This window comes from Macrobrachium rosenbergii, chromosome 5, assembly GCF_040412425.1.
Source record: "Macrobrachium rosenbergii isolate ZJJX-2024 chromosome 5, ASM4041242v1, whole genome shotgun sequence".
NCBI classification, from domain to species: domain Eukaryota; kingdom Metazoa; phylum Arthropoda; class Malacostraca; order Decapoda; family Palaemonidae; genus Macrobrachium; species Macrobrachium rosenbergii.
Window position 1 is genome coordinate 70,042,635 of NC_089745.1, and position 6,000 is coordinate 70,048,634.

A 6,000-nucleotide genomic window follows, 5' to 3' on the forward strand; every position below is an offset into this window, starting at 1 on the left:
TCCCTTTGACACATTTTCACATGTTAGGACTCAATTGTTTATACAGGTTTATAAACGTTTATGTGTTGTTTCTTTATGTGAATGTGTCTTTCTTGTTTTCTTGTACTTTCGTAAGATTTTGGGACTCCTGATTTTATTTTTATTTTAACTCTTACTCATATTCTGTATTTCATTGCTTTTGTTACAACTCCCGTCTAATAAGAAGTCGTAAAGTCACTGTCTTTACAAATGTGTATTTGTCTGTGAGACTATTTATCATCATAAGGAGGAGGAAATTTTTAAAAAGTGATCCTTGTCATATTTTCAGCTGTTATTAGTATTTGCAAAACAGTTAAAGCATTGTGCCTTTGTGTGTGTGTGTGTGTGTGTGTGTGTGTGTGTGTGTGTGACTGTTGCGCACGTTTATGCTTTTGTTTGTGTTGTGTATGAGTATTTGTTAACATTCCGCGAAAGGATTATTTTTTATCTGTCTTAGTTTATTTCACATCTTACGGAAAAGTTGTTTGCTTTGCGTGCGTGATGATTTGAGACCATTGTTCATTTTATTAAAGTAACGTGTAATGAGGAGGTCTTTTATATTTCCTCTGGACACGCCACAGATTTCGTCTTTATGTTTGTTTGGTTTTACTTGTGTTTTAAGTGTTTTTTTTTTTCTCGATTGCTACGACACAGGCGTAGTCGTCTTGTTTCACTGTTCTGCGTGTATATGTGTTTCTTTGTTTGTGTGTGTTGTCTGTGGTTATTTACAAACTTCGCAACTAAGGAGAAATATATCCCCTCTCGGAATATCATCAAGTAAGATACTGTTCCTGGTAATACCTTCGGATTAGACCCAATAAATCTATACCCGATCAGCCATTGGTAACGAGAACTGAGATACTGACTGAAAGTGGCCACGGAACATCACATCTTCATCAAATCAGTAGACTAAAAGCGAAATTACGCTGATTAGGAAACAATATGAATTCAGGTTGGAATTGGATTTTCTACTCTATAAATGAAGAGTGTCACCATTATTTATTCAAATTTGGAATCATGTGGTGGTCGTGAATAACATCGGGAGGGCGTCCTTCCCCGCCCTTTATTGGAAAAGTATAATGCATATACAGTTCTTTCTTTGGCTGAAATTTCGTGCCCAGTATATGTAAGTGTTAGCACTGGCATCATAATTTATGTTTGTGTATTACCATATTCATTTTCGCTGTTTTCCTTATACAACAGTCATTAAACCACACAAGATAAATAGAATCTTAACATCTGTGCAATTTCTACAATCGTTCTTAGTTCATTATTAATCGTCCTTGAAAAGTTTCATTCAAACCGACCGCAATGGCGGTTCCCAGTAGAGGTTTCCATAGAGATCATAGCTTCATCGTTTGAGACGGTTCCTTAAAAAAAAAAAAAGGAACCCCTACCTTTACACTCATGTTTGGTGACCCGAAAGGAGATTTTCTAGATTTGTCCAGAATATAAATTTGTGACCGGTAACTGTCGGGAACGATGTCACAATATATTTTATGTGCATTGAATGGAAATGTACCATTATTTCAGTAAAGTGTATGGAAATATTTTGTTGTTTTTAAATCTGAATGTTATATTTATTTCATCCTCCTTTCATTTTAACTATTCGCTCTCAGCCAGTGATTGTCTTTCACAAAATCCACTTGTGATACTTGCTTCATCCATCTAGCCAACTTTAATACCATGCTCAAACAGTAACTTTAGATCATTCATTTTTTATACAAAATTGTCCCCTTTCATAAAGTAATAAAACAGTTCGGTGAAGTTGCCTTTGATGAAAAGAGAGAGAGAGAGAGAGAGAGAGAGAGAGAGAGAGAGAGAGAGAGAGAGAGAGAGAGAGAGAGAAAGTTCTATGAGGAAGCTCCTAACTTTCATTGCCAACTTGTTAATGGCAGATTTCTCGTCAGTGGGGGTCACCATATCCCAATCTATCAACCACCCCTCACTGTGACGTACAAAATATGTTGCAGCTTTATTCTTCTTATTTTTGGGATGGACCAGAATTTCTCTGTAGTCCCCTTTTTGGCTACTCGTTCCCTTGTCATATCAGAAAATTCCATACGTATATATGTATATGTATGTGTGTGTGTAATTGTAATAGCCACAAGGCCCTCTTAACTTTCTCGAATTCTTCGCGCTTTTTGGGATACGCTTGTCACTACAAAGCCTTCAGATCCAAGTGCAAGAAATATGAAGAAATTCTGATGTGCGGTAGCGGGAAACGAACCCGGGTCAGCTAATCAGAACGAGGTGCCATTGTCGACTTGACCACGAGAAGGATAAAAATCCATTGCCTCTCATACATACATACACCTGTCGTTTTCAGATATATATATTAGAGCTGGAATAGACCCATCCTCACCACCATAGCCAAGTGGACAATCGATGTTTTTGCCCTTTTAGGCTGAAATATATATGTAGAAAATCTACTGGTCACTTTTTACCAGATACATATGTAACTGTAATAGCCACAATGCCCTAAAAAAGCAATAAGAATCGATTATCCAGTTGGCTGTGATGGTGAGGATGGGTCTATTCCAGCTCTAATATATATATCTGAAAACGACAGGTATATGTATGTATGAGAGGCAGTAGACTTTTATCCTTCTCGTGGTCAGGTCGACAATGGCACCTCGTTCTGATTAGCGGACCCGGGTTCGTTTCCCGCTACCGCACATCAGAATTTCTTCACATTTCTTGCACTAGGATCTTCAGGCTTTGTAGTGACAAGCGTATCCATAAAAACGCGAAGAATTCGAGAAAGTTAAGAGGGCATTGTGGCTGTTACAATTACATATGTATCTGGTAAAAAGTGACCGGTAGATTCTACATATTATATATATATATATATATATATATATATATATATATATATATATATATATATATATATATATATATATATATATATATATATATATATATATATATATATATATATTAGAGTGAGATAAACATGTTTATTAAATTTCGACGGACAGTTAAACAGATATGTATAGTATGATAACTCTAAACGTCAAACGTTAAATTTCAGTTTTTATTACTACTCCATCATAATCTCTCTTCAGCCTTTTTTTTTACCCAAAGGATATTATAAGAAAATCCGAAAACGATATCAGTTATGTGATTCTGTAATTTCATGGCCAGTGAAAAACGGAGGAAGAAAAGAAACATGTCACCCCGGCTGCCAACCATAGAAAGAAGGGAGGTTTGTTTGGACAAAATCCAGTTTGATTGTGAATTTCTATGGACGTTTGAATAAGGCATCCTTCACATATCTCTTACCGTTAGTCCCGTAAAATGGCCCTCATTCCCATATATTAACACCGTAACACAAACTTCCTAAAACGGGAGTTTACATTAAAGTTAGTTGATGGGCTCACATGAAGTTGGCATGTGAAAGATGAATATTTGTTGTTGTAGTCCTGTGGTCTGGGAAAGTCAGTGTTTTACAGTCCTAATTTCTGGGGTAGTCAGATCTTTTACAAGAAAAAAAATTATATTAAAAAATGCAACTCAAGTTTCTATTCCTTCCTTGAAGAGCTAAAACAAACATATTTGGCAAAATTCTGACAAGAAATTGTGTTTCTTGGCCCATTTACTTTTACTCGTACAACTAGAGCAGACTTTCAGATCAGGTTTTTTGGAAGTTCTTTTGGAAGCCCACCTTACAAGCGCGCAAAATCTTGAGCCAAAAGCGTTATATATATAAATCATCGTTCCCTCTTTTTTCAATCTCCATAGGAATGCTCAAGGATTGTTTCCTTCTAGGTTTTACGTATACCTGATCTTTTTCCAAAACATGAAAACGATATAGTGAGTGTTGCTATGCTCAGACTGTACCGTTAGTTTGTGATGTTCACATCCCTAGTGCACGCTCCCCAACCTTCCCCATTGTTTTTTTTTTTTTTTTTTTTTTTTTTATGAAAACGAAACGAAAGAGAAGAGTTCTCCCATAAATGGATGAACGATGCACAATTCCACTACTGACTATTTCACTTTTTTTATTACGAGCCGAAGGCTTTGACTGGCCATTTTGTGAGTTTTTGGTGATACTGGCGAATCTCCAGAATACCTACTGGCACGCGGTCTCGGAAGTCCAGGCCGTATTTCCATATGTCCCTTCTGGCTTATTTTTTAGTGCTCATAAGTCAGCCTGAGTCTCAGATTTTTAAAACTTATAGTGTAATTCATTAAAAAACTGTTAGACTCATCCCTTTTTCCTGCTAACTTTGAAGGTTATTATTCTAAGTTCTTCAACTTTGTGGTGATGATTTGGACGTGGGTGAGCTATCATGCATTACTTACAGCTAGAAGGTACATTATTATTCATAAAATACTGGCAAGGACAGTGGGTGATTTTTATATTCAGATACAGAAATTCAAGTACTCCTGTCAGTCTAATTTTTTCTTCTGCTTCAAATAAAAAGTAGGCATTAACAAGAAGGTAAACAAGCCTGCAAGTTTGATAGACGAACAATTCTGCTAAGCAGCCTTAAGTTCTGTGTGGTAGCCATAATTACAAAGAATGCTTAGGGATGCTCCTTTTCTCCCTCAGACTTCGCGATTTGCTTTATCGTTCGAAACCTTCAATCTTATGGGAGGTTATACTTCATTCATATATTTAACTTGTAAAGGTTCGTTCACTCGCTGATCGTAAAGGCTCCAGCCGCATCTTTGGTCGTTTCACGTTTATGGAAAATTGCCTTTCCTATGACGTAATAAAACGGTGAGACAAAGTTGTTATTAAAGGATAGATAGCGGGCGTGCTAAGCGAGAGAGAGAGAGAGAGAGAGAGAGAGAGAGAGAGAGAGAGAGAGAGAGAGAGAGAGAGAGAGAAGCCCTTAACTTCGACTGCCAACATTTTTCTCATCTATAGGAAGTGCCCTCACTTACTAAGGGTGCATAATAGCGTCTGCAGTTCTAAAAGTGGTTCATAAAAATATGTATGCATTAAAAATATAGTTTGTTTGCTATTACTTGTAGACTGGCAGATTGGTTACTTAATACTTCATAAAAAAGTTTGCACACGACTTATAACATGTAAGTACCTATTGTGTTGGAGCTCACGCCTTGCGTCAGCATCATCATAAATTCGGTAGCCTTTTCATCCATCTTTCCTCTTCCGTCTTACCTTCTTGTATCATCCCCTTTTATGCTACTCGGTATCAGAACTGCTCTCCAACAACCTTCGAACCACTCTTTTCGTATTACATTAGAATGATCATGCATTTCATTAGTGCTTTCTGATTTTTAAGGAGCCTTAGAATTATTGTATCTTCTCCCCTCCAGGTTAGTTCCTCACTGGACGTTGGTATCGTTCTCGGCTAGCACTCTGCTGGGCCCGCGTTCGATTCTCCGACCGGCCAATGAAGAATTAGAGAAATTTGCTTCTGGTGATAGAAATTCATTTCTCGTTATAATATGGTTCGGATTCCACAATAAGCTGTAGGTCCCGTTGCTAGGTAACCAGTTGGTTCTTAGCCACGTAAAATAAATCTAATCCTTCGGGCCAGCCCTAGGAGAGCTGTTAATGAGCTCAGTGGTCTGGTTAAACTAAGGTATACTTAACTTATTTTCCCTCCAGATTGCCAAATCCTTATCGTCCTCCTTCGTTCGCATGACTTTTCTTCTCATTCCGGACAACTCAAAATGCAATCGGTGCCTTATGTAGTCCAATACGTGGCTAACGTAGTACTTCATTGGTCTGTCATCTGTAATTTTTCTTATTTATCTTATTTATTTCTTTGGTACTCCTTCATAAATGTAACCTTTCTGATTGTAGATCCGTCTCTTTTTGTAAGTTATAAAAGGCCTCTTTTGATTTAAGTCTTGGCATTCATTAAATCAGTAACCTGCGTCATTTCCGTAAGATATCTCAGACAACGTTTCTTCTTGGATAAAGTGACCTCTAAATACCTCAGATTGATTAGCAAGTCAGCCTTCTCTCCCATATACCGCAACACCGTTTATTGTTCT